Here is a 13,548-nt window from a genome sequence, read left to right as displayed (position 1 = left end):
TCTTTACCACTAGTGCCAACCTGGGAAGCCCAAATAACATATCTTATGCTATAATTGATATCTACCATTAGTTATAATGTATATTACATATAAATTATATATTACATAAATGCTACTGCTAAGTCACTTCAGTTGTGTCCGACTCTGACCCCATAGACGGCAGCCCACCAGGCTCCCCCATCCCTGGGATTCTCCAGGCAAGAACACTGGAGTGGGTTGCCATTTCCTTCTCCAATGCATGAAAGTGAAAAGTGAAAGTCAAGTCACTCAGTCGTGTCCGACTCTTCGCGACCTCATGGACTGCAGCCTACCAGGCTCTTCCGCCCATGGGATTTTCCAGCCAAGAGTCCTGGAGTGGGGTGCCATTGCCTTCTCTGACATAAATGCTAAATACTATGTATAATTTATGATCAAGACTTTATGGCTTCTCATAAAGCTTAGAATGTATATGTAAAATCATAAGTAAATAAGGACTGAAAAGTTTCATATGAAATTACTAATTGTTAACAACATTCAAGTCAAAGCAAACATCTTCTTATTACTGTGTAATAATCTGTACAAGGACAGAGATCTTTGTCCTTCACTGCTTTATTGAGCCCTTAGTGGATGAAGACTTACATACGAAGAACAGTTATTATCAGATATAATAATATGGTGTCAGGAAAGAGATGAACTATAATGATTTGAGAGAATCTACTGTAGGGGTACTAATAAATAGAAAGATACATAGTTGGTATTGACGCTCTAAATTAAAGAAAACAATATAATAAACAGCCACAAAAGGAAACTGGTCTGGAATATGACCATCTCACTTCTGAATTTGTTGTTGTTGTTTTTAAACACACTGAAGTTGAGATTTCAGTGGACTGTTGGCAAAAAGACCATAATATAAAGAAGTAGATTCTAAATGAATAAAAGTGGTATATATGAATATAAGCTATCTGTTACGCAGAGCACCCTGGGAATATTCCTTCTTCCTTCAAGGTTTATTTTTAGTCACCCCTGTTCATTTTTAGCATAGAGTTTAAGAATATTGCTTTATTTTCTCTAGTGTTGACATAACTGTTTTCCTATGTTGGCTTAATTATATACAGACTTGTAGTTTGCCAATTAGGATTCCTTAAATTGTTGCTCCCAAGTAGTTTTTAAGGGACTAGATCTTATAGACAGAGTGCCTGACGAACTATGGAAGGAGGTTTGTGACATTGTGACATTCATGACGGAGACAGGGAGCAAACAACCCCCCCCCTCGCAAAAAAAATGACTGTCTGAGGAAGCCTTACAAATAGCTGTGAAAAGAATAGAAGCAAAAAGCAAAGGAGAAAAGGAAAGATATACTCATTTAAATGCAGAATTCCAAAGAATAGCAAGGAGAGATAAGAAAGCCTTCCTCAGTGATCAGTGCAAAGAAACAGAGGAAAACAATAGAATGGGAAATACTAGAGATCTCTTCAATAAAATTAGAGATACCAAGGGAACATTTTATGCAAAGATAGCTCAATAAAGGACAGAAATGGTAGGGACCTAACAGAAGAAGAAGATATTAAGAAGAGGTGGCAAAAATACACAGAAGAACTGTAAAAAAAGATCTTCACGACCCAGATAATCACAATGTCATGATTAGTCATCTAGAGCCAGATATCCTTGAATGTGAAGTCAAGTGGACCTTAAGAAGCATCACTACAAACAAAGCTAGTGGAGGTGATGGAATTCCAGCTGAACTACTTTAAATCATAAAAAATGATGCTATTAAAGTGCTTCACTCAATATGCCAGCAAATTTGGAAAATTAAACAGTGGCCATAGGACTAGAAAAGGTCAGTTTTCATTCCAATCCTTAATAAAGGCAATGTTAAAGAATGCTCAATCTACCACACAATTGCCCTCAGCTCACAAACTAGTAAAGTAATGCTCGAAATTCTCCAAACCAGGCTTCAGCAATTCATGAACTGTGAAATTCCAGATGTTCAAGCTGGTTTTAGGAAAGGCAGAGGATCCACAGATCAAATTGTCAATATCCACTGGATCATTGAAAAAAAACAGGAGTGTTCCAGAAAAACATCAATTTCTGTTTTATTAACTATGCTAAAGCCTTTGACTGTGTGGGTCACAACAGACTGTGGAAAATTCTGAAAGAGATGGGAATACCAGACCACCAGACCTGCCTCTTGAGAAACCTGTATGCAGATCAGGAAGCAACAGTTAGAACTGGACATGGAACAGCATACTGGTTCCATATCAGTAAAGGAGTACATCAGGGCAGTATATTGTCAACCTGTTTATTTAAGTTATATGCAGAGTACATCATGAGAAACACTAGGTTGGATGAAGCACAAGCTGGAATCAAGATTGCCAGAAGAAATATCAATAACCTCAGATATCCATATGATACCACCCTTATGACAGACAGTGAAGAAGAACTAATGGGCCTCTTGATGTAAGTGAAAGAGCAGAGTGGAAAAGTTGGCTCAAAGCTCAACATTTAGAAAACAAAGATCATGGTATATGGTCCCATCACTTCATGGCAAATAGAGGCAGAATCAGTGGAAACAGTGGCAGACTTTATTTTTTGGGGCTCCAAAATCCCTGCAGATGGTGACTGCAACCACGAAATTAAAAGAAGCTTTCTCTTTGGAAGTAAAGTTATGATCAACCTAGACAGCATATTACAAAGCAGAGACATTACTTTGCCAACAAAGATAAGGCTATGTTTTTTTCAGTAGTCATGTATGGATGTGAGAGTTGGACTATAAAGAATGTTGAGTGCAAAATAATTGATGCTTTTGAACTGTGGTGTTGGAGAAGACTCTTGAGAGTCCCTTGGACTGCAAGGAGATCCAACCAGTCCATCCTAAAGGAAATCAGTCCTGAATATTCATTGGAAGGACTGATGTTGAAGCTGAAACTCCAATACTTTGGCCACCTGATGCGAATAACTGACTCATTTGAAAAGACCCTGATGCTGGGAAAGATTGAAGGCAAGAGGAGAAGAGGACAACAGAAGATGAGATGGTTGGATGGCATCACTGACTCAATGGACATGAGTTTGGGTAAACTCCAGGAGTTGGTGATGGACAGGGAGGCCTGGCATGCTGCAGTCCATGGGGACACAAAGAGTTGGACACAACTCAGCGACTGAACTGAACTGAACTGATGCAGTTTTTATCATTATTTCACTATGATTAGTAGCTATAGGAAAACATTTTGGATTTGATAAGAAGTTATGCTAATTGAAAAGATAGGAACATGTCACCTATAAAGTACTAGTACTTGTTTCAAAGGGTATATATGCTTTTATTTATTATTTAGTTAGTTATTCTTCCCTGACTTCCAGATGCTTAGTTGTCCTTAGAATACATTTAAACATTTATGTTACAATTAAACCCTACCAAATCTTGTTTGGCTTGTAAGTACATAATGCTACTTTGTCAACAAAGTTCCATCTAGTCAAGGCTATTGTTTTTCCAGTAGTCATGTATGGATGTGAGAGTTGGACTATAAAGAAAGGTGAGCAGCGTAGAACTGATGCCTTTGAACTGTGGTGTTAGAGAAGACTCTTGAGAGTCCCTTAGACTGCAAGGAGATCCAACCAGTCCATCACAAAGGAGATAAGTCCTGGGTGTTCATTGGAAGGACTGATGTGGAAGCTGAAGCTCCAATACTTTGGCCACCTGATGTGAACATCTGACTCATTTGAAAAGATCCTGATGCTGGGAAAGATTGAGGGCAGGAGGAGAAGGGGATGACAGAGGATGAGCTGGTTGGATGGCATCACTGACTCAATGGACATGAGTTTGGGTAGACCCCTGGAGTTGGTGATGGACAAGGATGCCTGGAGTGCTGTGGTTCCTGGGGTTGCAAAGAGTCAGACATGACTGAGCTACTGAACTTAACTACCAAATCTTGTTTGACTTGTAAGTACATAATCTTAACAATTTTTTACCTGAGAGTAATTTAAGAATTTAATTTAAAGTTTAATGTAACTCAGTTTTTTCTCAGGCTGTTTTATCTTCTGTTTATTATACACAGTATAATTTATTGTCTCTTTACCTATGCTATGCAGCAGCTGATCTAAGAAATCTGTGTTCTACAATGGTATTCTAGAAGAGGAAAGCATCTCTCTGTTTAATTTGTCTAAAATACAAGCTGTGTAATTCATGATCTCTACTCTCTAGATTTCAAAAGATGCTAAATCAATCTCATTAATATCATCCTGTGTTGTGCTTAGTCTCTCAGTCCTGTCGGACTCTTTGCGACCCCATGGACTAGGCTCCTCTGTCCATGGGGATAATCCAAGCAAGAATAGCAGAGTGGGTTACCATGCCCTCCTCCAGGGGATCTTCCTAAGCCAGGGACCAAACCCATGTCTCCTGCCTTACATGCAGAACCCAGGGAATCATCCCAACTCTTCATTAATATGTGTATCAGTTAGCCATAAAACATAATTTTTGTGTATTGTGTGGCCTATAAAAAAATACTGTGTGGAACTTTAGAAAGACATCATTATACAGTCCGGAATGATATCTAATCAAACTGACAATCTCCTTCCATCCACCATGACTGGTACTCTGTCTTTACTGCTTAGAGTGCACTCCTATCCTTCTCTTAATGCTGCAAGGTTCCAACTATGTATGCTCTGCTTTATCTATTGATGTTTTTCTCCATTCTCTTTGATATTCCTGATGCGTTCATTGGGGAATTTTAGGCTTATTACATATTCCAGTTGTAAATGTTCTTTAACTTGCTGTTAGCGCTGAATCTCAGTCATGATTTTATGGCCTCCAAGGAGAGGTTTATACAAAAAAATATTAATAACTAGCTGAATTTGCTTTCTATGTAAATAACTTTTATACAATATTGGAGAAATTGAAGCTCTATAAGTGTTTTTGAGATTTTAATTTATTTTTAATTTCACCAAATTACTCTTTACTTCCAAGTTTGAAAGGGAATTTGGCTTGGCAATACAGAAATATCTTCAATGAATCTCATAACATAAATATTGTTCAAATGGATACTAAGTAGAATTTAAGTGCAGCCACATGGAAAAACAAGAATGGGAAGAACAAAATTTTGATTAGGTGCTGAGGAAAAGATTCATTTACTAACATATATGATTTTAATAACCTGTTCAATCTAAAACTAAACACAGAAGGTTGAAAAATTAATGATGATTATTAAAAAATACTATAAACCATCAATTTATATTGGGTAACATTCAATTTTTAAAAATTTTTATTTGATTTTTCCTAACACTATAAAGTGAAGAGAAACTAAAAAGTCTCTTGATGAAAATGAAAGAGGAGAGTGGAAAAGTTGGCGTAAAGCTCAACATTCAGAAAATGAAGATCATGGCATCTGGTCCCATCACTTCATGGGAAATAAATGGGGAAACAGTGGAAACAGTGTCAGACACTATTTTTTTGGGCTCCAAAATCACTGCAGATGGTGACTGCAGCCATGAAATTAAAAGACGCTTACTCCTTGGAAGGAAAGTTATGACCAACCTAGATAGCATATTCAAAAGCAGAGACATTACTTTGCCAACAAAGGTTCGTCTAGTCAGGGCTTTGGTTTTTCCAGTGGTCATGTATGGATGTGAGAGTTGGACTGTGAAGAAAGCTGAGTGCCAAAGAATTGGTGCTTTTGAACTGTGGTGTTGGAGAAGACTCTTGAGTGTCCCTTAGACTGCAAAGAGATCCAACCAGCCCATTCTGAAGGAGATCATCCCTGGGATTTCTTTGGAGGGAATGATGCTAAAGCTGAAACTCCAGTACTTTGGCCACCTCATGCGAAGAGTTGACTCATTGGAAAAGACTCTGATGCTGGGAGGGATTGGGGGCAGGAGGAGAAGGGGACGACAGAGGATGAGATGGCTGGATGGCATCACTGACTCGATGGATGTGAGTCTGAGTGAACTCCGGGGGTTGGTGATGGATAGGGAGGCCTGGCATGCTACGATTCATGGGGTCGCAAAGAGTCGGAGATGACTGAGTGACTGAACTGAACTGAACTGAATACTATAAAGTGTTATTATGTGAACTAAAATCAACTAGCAATACTTTCAAAATAAAGGTGGCATTATAATGTTGAATTCATTCTTTGGCATGTTTCCAGAGGAATTCTGGGACATCTGTAAATATATTGATTATCAAATGCCCAAATATTACTTCCATTTAAAATTTGTAATTATTGAATACTTTTAAACATAGAATATACAAAAAAGAGCTTTAGCATTTATTCAGCATCATCAAAACATCAATATATCCACACTTTAATTGAAAAATTACTGACAATATAATACATAAATTCCAATACCTGAAAATGATCTTAAATTTGAATAAAGGATTCTTACATATTATTGCTATCAACTAATTTCCCTTGGGACTCCATACAATATGTTAGTTTCCAAAAATATAAGGACACAAAGACTAACAGTTTCTGAACACATATTTTAGGTTCAACATCTTCCACATTTATCTATGGAATAAATTGAATTAGCCCCATTTTACAGGGCTGGAGAAATGAAGTTGCAAGAGAAGAGCAATTGGTCCAATAATCCATAGAAGTGTTGGAATTTGAAACCCAAATTTTCATCTGAATCTATAACCCCTGATCTTTTCCAGTACCAAAATTGATTCCTCATATAATGACTAACATATAAATGATGCTTTGTAATTTTTGTAATATTTTATAATTAGCATTCTTTTGCTATTCCACAAAAACCATTTCCTATGAAAAGAGCTAATAATATATTTAATTTCTTTATGAAGAAGAAATTAAGAAGCAGCAGATGTGATTTTGATATTTTTTAATTTAATTTAATTTTATTTTATTTTTTAACTTTACAATATTGTATTGGTTTTGCCATATTTTTTTTTAATTTTAGTTTTTAACTTTAAAAATGTAAATCCTTTTTAAAAATAACCTTTTCATAATGATACAAACTCATTTACAAATAGAAACAGACTCACAGACTTCTAAAATGAATTTATGGTTATGGGGTGAAGGGAAGGGTGGAGGGAGGGTATCGATTAGGAATTTGGGATTGACATGTACACACAGCTATATTTAAAGCAGATAATAACAAGGACCTACTACTATACAGCACAGGAAACTCTGCTCAATACTCTGTAATAATGTAAATGGGAACATAGTTTGAAAAATAATAAATACACATATATGCATAACTGAATCACTTTGTTGTACACCTGAAACTAATACAACATTATTAATCAACTATACTCCAATATAAAATTAAAAATAAAAAAATTAGGATAGCTTCAATTCACAGAAAAATTATGCAGATAGAATATATCATTTCTTTTTTTTAATACAAATTTATTTATTTTAATTGGAGGTTAATTACTTTACAATATTGTATTGATTTTGCCATACATCTGTACTCCACAACTCCTCATCTAGTTTCTCCTTATCTTAATATCTTGCATTCTCAGTCATTCAGTCATGTCCTACTCTTTGCACCCTCCAGTACTGTAGCCTGCCAGGCTCCTCTGTTCTTGGAATTCTCCAGGAAAGAATACTGGAGGGGGTTGCCATTTTCTTCTTCGATGGTTTAGTCAGGATTCTACAGTCAGCAGAGCTAATAACCAATATGAGAGGGATATATATACATATATACATGTATATATATGCATATATATATATATATATGTATATATATATATAGGAGAAGGTGATGGCACCCCACTCCAGTACACTTGCCTGGAAAATCCCATGGATGGAGGAGCCTGGTAGGCTGCAGTCCATAGGGTCGCTAAGAGTCGGACACGACTGAGCGACTTCACTTTCACTTTTCACTTTCATGCATTGGAGAAGGAAATGGCAACCCACTCCATTGTTCTTGCCTGGAGAATCCCAGGGACGGGGGAGCCTGGTGGGCTGCCGTCTATGGGGTCGCACAGAGTCGGACACGACTGAAGTGACTTAGTAGTAGTAGTATATATATATATATATATATATATATATATATATATATATATCTTGACCACTCATATTGGAGAGGGTGATCAGCTTTATTAGTCTGCCAATTCAAATGCTTGTCTCATCCAGAAACACCCTTACAGAGAAATAATGTTTAATCAATTATCTGGGCAACATCTGACTCAGTCAAATTAACATATCAAACTAATTACTATCAGTATGTTACATTTGTTACAACTAATGAATCAATATCAATGTATTATTATTTATTAAAGCATATTTTCTTCAGGTTTACTTAGCTCTTACAGCATATCCTTTTTCTGTTCCAGATCCCATCTAGTTACAGCCAATTGTCATATTTCCCTAGGCTCTCTTGTTTGTGACACTTTTTCAGACTTTCATTGTCTTTATGATCTTAATAGTTTTAAAGTATTTCTGGTTATTAGGACTACTGATCAACTACTTTGCAGAATATCCCCTCAATTTAATTTTCCTGATGTTTCCACATATTTATATATGTATATATTTATTTTCATTATTTTTATTAGGGTAGTTGATTTACAATGTTGTATTAGTTTCTGCTGTACATAAAGTGAATCAGCTGTATGTGTACATGTATCTTCTCCCTTATGGTCTTCTCGCCCCCTCCCACCCATCCCATCCATCTAAGTCACCACAGAGCATTTAACTGAGCTTGTGCTATTGCCTGATATTTTTGCTATGATTAGACTGGGGTGATTTTGTAGAGAAGGTAGGCCATGGAGTGTAATTTTTAATCCAGTCATATCAAGGGCATATGTTATCAACATAATATCATGGTTAATGTCAACTTTCATCACCCAGCTAAGGTAGTTTGATTCAGGCTTCTACATTTAAACAATGAGAGTTATACTCCACATCTTGAGGAAGGATATTTCTATTTCTTTTTCCTAATTATAATAATTGGCAATTATATACCTCTTAAAATAAATGAAAAGAAACAAAATTTATAAAAATAGGAGTTATCTATAATTCAATACACACTTATTACATAATATCAGTTATTTCAAAGTGTGAGAGTTGTAACATAGGTGGCATTTGTTAACAAAGTCACATTGTGAAAATTCTTTTTATTCTTTTTCAAATCTATGTGAAAATAAAAATAAAGTTTGGTATTGGTTTGTTATTTGCAGTTCTCTGACACTATATATATATATATATATATATATATATATATATTTTTTTTTTTTTTTTACTCTACTGGAGCAGCCTCAGGTTTATATGTTTACAGGCAACCCTTTCTACCTGGATCAAAATAACAGCATTTTGCTTTCATCATGTATATTTTTATAAAGATGTTTATTTTTTCCTATAACACTAGCTTCAAATTATAGAAATAAAATTATACATCAAAAAGTATAAACTAAAGTGCCAATTAAAAGCATATAAGTAAATAGTAATACAGATGGTATACAGGACTAGCAAATACATAATTGAAAGTTTGAGAAATGTTAATTTAACATAAAAAGTAGCAAGTATCAAAACTCTTGGTAGAATTCAGGCGTGTCTTCAGGTGATTAATGCCAAGGAATAGAAAACATTTAATTTTTAAGAATATAAAATTGATGGGCTCATTTGAGGTGTAGTGATTTTTCAATAAAATTTTAGAATAATGGGTAGAAAAGAAATTACATATTGGTTTATTGTTCAGTCAGTGCACATGAAAATTCTTCATAGTATTCAGATATCATTTCTTTTTGTTTAGGATTAGAAGTCATCTCTTTCTGATCTTTTTTGTGAGAAGAAAAAAAAAGCAAACAAAAATCTGTGTACCACATGATACTTGAGAATGTCATGTGCCATATACTCCAGAAAAAAGTCAGTAGCACTTCTACTGACATGCCATATCTCTTCTAGTACTTAAGCTGCTTCTAATATGAATTAGAATCATCCAAAATCATGGTGTCAGCACTATTTTTGGTGACTAAATTCAGACCAGTGGGGCATCATACTGCTCTGTACAACAAAGGACAGACCAGTAGGTACCAGGATTAAGACATAAGCATAATTTTTCCCCTCCTCCTAGCTGCCCAGGGCATTTGATTTACCACATTATTAGACTTCCCTGAAAAGGAGAAATTTGGATTGAATTCGAGGCTGAGAATGTTCTTCCCAAATGCCATTTTTGGGGTATCTTAATCTTAAACATCAGAAAGGGACTTTTCTCTAGGAAATTTCTGGGAAATCAGCAAATTTTTAGGAAGGCATTTCAGAGCTTGGTGACTTTGGGACCATATGTAGGTGGAGGGGCCTCCACTTGCTGGGGTATAAGTGCAGTGCTGTAGCTTATCCCATGAGATAGTGAAGGACAGGAAAGCCTGATGTGCTGTAGTCCACAGGGTCACAAAGAGTCTGATAAGACTGAGCAACTCAACTACAACAAAAAATTTCACTGTGAAAATATTTTGGTACTTAATATTGCAGAACTGAAAAAGAATATCTAACAATCATCCAACACAATAATTTTGAAAATTGGACATATTAAAAATTTCAAATTTTGATTTCTGGCTTTAAAATTTCATACATACTAGATAGGTGGATAGATGTGCATGCGTGCTTGGTTGCTCAGTCGTGTCCAACTCTTTGTGATTGAAGCCCTCCAGGCTCCTCTGTCCATGGGATTTTCTAGGCAAGAATACTGGAGTGGGTTTCCATTTCCTCCTCCAGGGGATCTTCACAACCCAGGGATCAAACCTGCATCTCCTGCTGCTCCTGCATTGACAGGCAGATACTTTACCACTGAGTCACCAAAGCTGATTTTTTAATTTTAGAAAATATGTTTTATAAAGTCATTTCTTGCTGTTCAGTCGCTAAGCCATGTCCAACTCGTAGTGACCACATGAATTTCAGCATGCCAGGTTTCCTTGTCTTTCACTATCTCCCGGTGTTTGCCCAAAGTCATGTCCATTGCGTCGGTGATGCCATCTGACCATCTCATCCTCTGTTGCCCTCTTCTCCCTTTCCCTTCAGTCTTGCCCAGTATTAGGGTCTTTTCCAGTGAGTTGACTCTTCACATCAGGTGGCCAAAGTATTGGAGCTTCAGCTTCAGCATCAGTCCTTCCAATGAATATTCAGGATTCATTTCTTTTAGGATTGACTGGTTTGATCTCCTTGAAGTCCAAGGGACTCTCAAGAATCTTCTCCGACACCATAGTTCAAAAGCATCAATTTTTCAGTGTTAAGCCTTCTTTGTGGTCCAACTCCCACATCCATACATGACTACTGGCAAAACTATAGCTTTGACTAGATGGACCTTTGTTGGCAAAGTAATGTCTCAGCTTTTTAATACGCTGTCTAGGTTTGTCCTAGCTTTACTTCCAAGAAGCAAGTGTCTTTTAATTTCATGGCTGCAGCCACCATCTACAGGAATTTTGAAGCCCATGAAAATAAAGTCTTTCACTGCTTCCACTGTTTTCCCATCTATATGGCATGAAGTGATGGGACTGGATGTCATGATCTTGGTTTTTTTTTTTTTTTTGAATGTTGAGTTTTAAGCCACTTTTTTCACTCTCTCTTTCATTTTCATCAAGAGACTCTTTAGTTCCTCTTTGCTTCCAGCCATAATGGTGGTATCATCTGCATGTCTGAGGTTACTGATATTTCTCCTGGCAATCTTGATTCCAGCTTGTGCTTCATCCAGTCTGACATTTTGCATGATGTACTTGGCATATAAGTTAAATAAGCAAGGTGACATTATACAGCCTTGACATTCTCCTTTCCTTATTTACAAACAGTCCATAATTCCATGTTAGTTCTAACTGTTGTTTCTTGATCTGCAAACAGGTTTCACAGGAGGCATGTAAAGTGGTCTGGTATTCCCATCTCTTTAAGAATTTTCCACAGTTTTCTGTGATCCACAGAGTCAAAGGCTTTAGCATAGTCAATGAAGCAGAAATGGATGTTCTTCTGGAATTCTCTTGCTTTTTCTGTGATCCAACATCCATTGGATCACAGAAAACATACATAAATATATATATTGTGTTTAAATTGCCATATTTAAAAAATATATAATTTTAACATATTTAAAAATATATAATTTTAATTATGGCAAAATATTGCCATAATTAAAAAATATATAAACATATATATTATGTTTAAATTGCCATATATCATTACACTTTTAACACATACCTTACCAAGGTTATCATTAGACATAACCAAGTGATTGTAAATGGACTCTAAATTATTTCACAATAATTGTATGTAATACTAAATCAGAAAGCCAAAATGAAAGTGAGTTCACCAAAATGAAAGTTGGATCAAAGATTTGGAGGACAAATATGCATAATATACATTTATATACATGTGCCACATATTTATGTACATATGTTAACACAAACATACACATGTATTTATTCATAGTCACATATAATGATGATAATATAGTACAAGAAAGACCAAAGTTACAGATCTAACATATACTATCTTAGCAAAATATTTAGCTTAACTAGGTCTTAGTTTTATGTATTGTAATTTTGCACATAAGACATGCCAGATTCCATAGGAAACATTTTTCAAATAATGGAGTCTTTAAAAAGATTCTATTTCTCTTTCTCTCCCATTTTTTTCTCATTTTCAAAGCCTATCATTTCAACTTATTTTTGCTTTTCCATCTCCCTCTGCACATGTGGACCTATATCTGCCACCCATTCCTTATGGACATTGTTTTATCACTTTTTTTCATCCATTGCCCAAAACAGTTTCTACTAAATCATATACTTTAGCATACAATCATATCACAGATTGGAAAACAAAAGTTTGAAAAAGACATGTGATAAAGAATTGTTATCCAAAATATACAAAGAAATCCTAAAATTCAACAATAGGAAAATGAGCAATCTCATTTTTTAAAAAAATGGGCAAAGGACCTTAACAGATAAGTCATCCAAAAATATATACAGATGGTAAATAAATATATTGAAAGATACTCAACATCTTATGTCATTAAAATTTAACAATTAAAATAATAGTAAGATGCCACTACAAACCCATTTGAGTGGACAAAATCCATACCACCAACAACACTAAATACTGGTGGAGACATGGAACAACAAAAACTTTAATTCATGGCTGTTTGGAATGCAAAACAATACGTACTCTTTGGAAGACAGTTTGGTTTTTCCTAAAAACACTCTTACCATACAACCCAGCAATCATCCTCAAAAATTTTACCCAAATGAACTGAAACTTTATGTTTATACAAAAAAAAAAAAAAAAATAGTTGTTGAAACTTTATGTCTACACAAAAAATGGATACACATGGATACTTATAGAATATTTATTCATAATAGCCAACAACCAAGATTCAACCAAGATGTCCTTCAGGGGTTGAATGGATAAATAAAATGTGGTACATTCAGAAGATAGAATATTATTTAATCCTAAAAAGAAATGAGCTATAAAGCTATAATTAAACTATATAATTCCAACTATGACATTCTGTAAAGGGCAAAACTTCAAAGATAGTAAAAACAAAAACAAAAAGAATCAGTGGTTTCCAGGGATTGGGAAGGGAGTGATGAATAAATAAAGCACAAAGGATTTTTAGGGCAGTGAAACTATTGGGATT

The sequence above is a fragment of the Bos grunniens genome, chromosome 26, assembly GCF_055505025.1.
Source record: "Bos grunniens cultivar Pamir isolate PY7600 chromosome 26, Bosgru_T2T1.0, whole genome shotgun sequence".
NCBI classification, from domain to species: domain Eukaryota; kingdom Metazoa; phylum Chordata; class Mammalia; order Artiodactyla; family Bovidae; genus Bos; species Bos grunniens.
Note: the sequence above shows the minus strand (reverse complement) of the source record.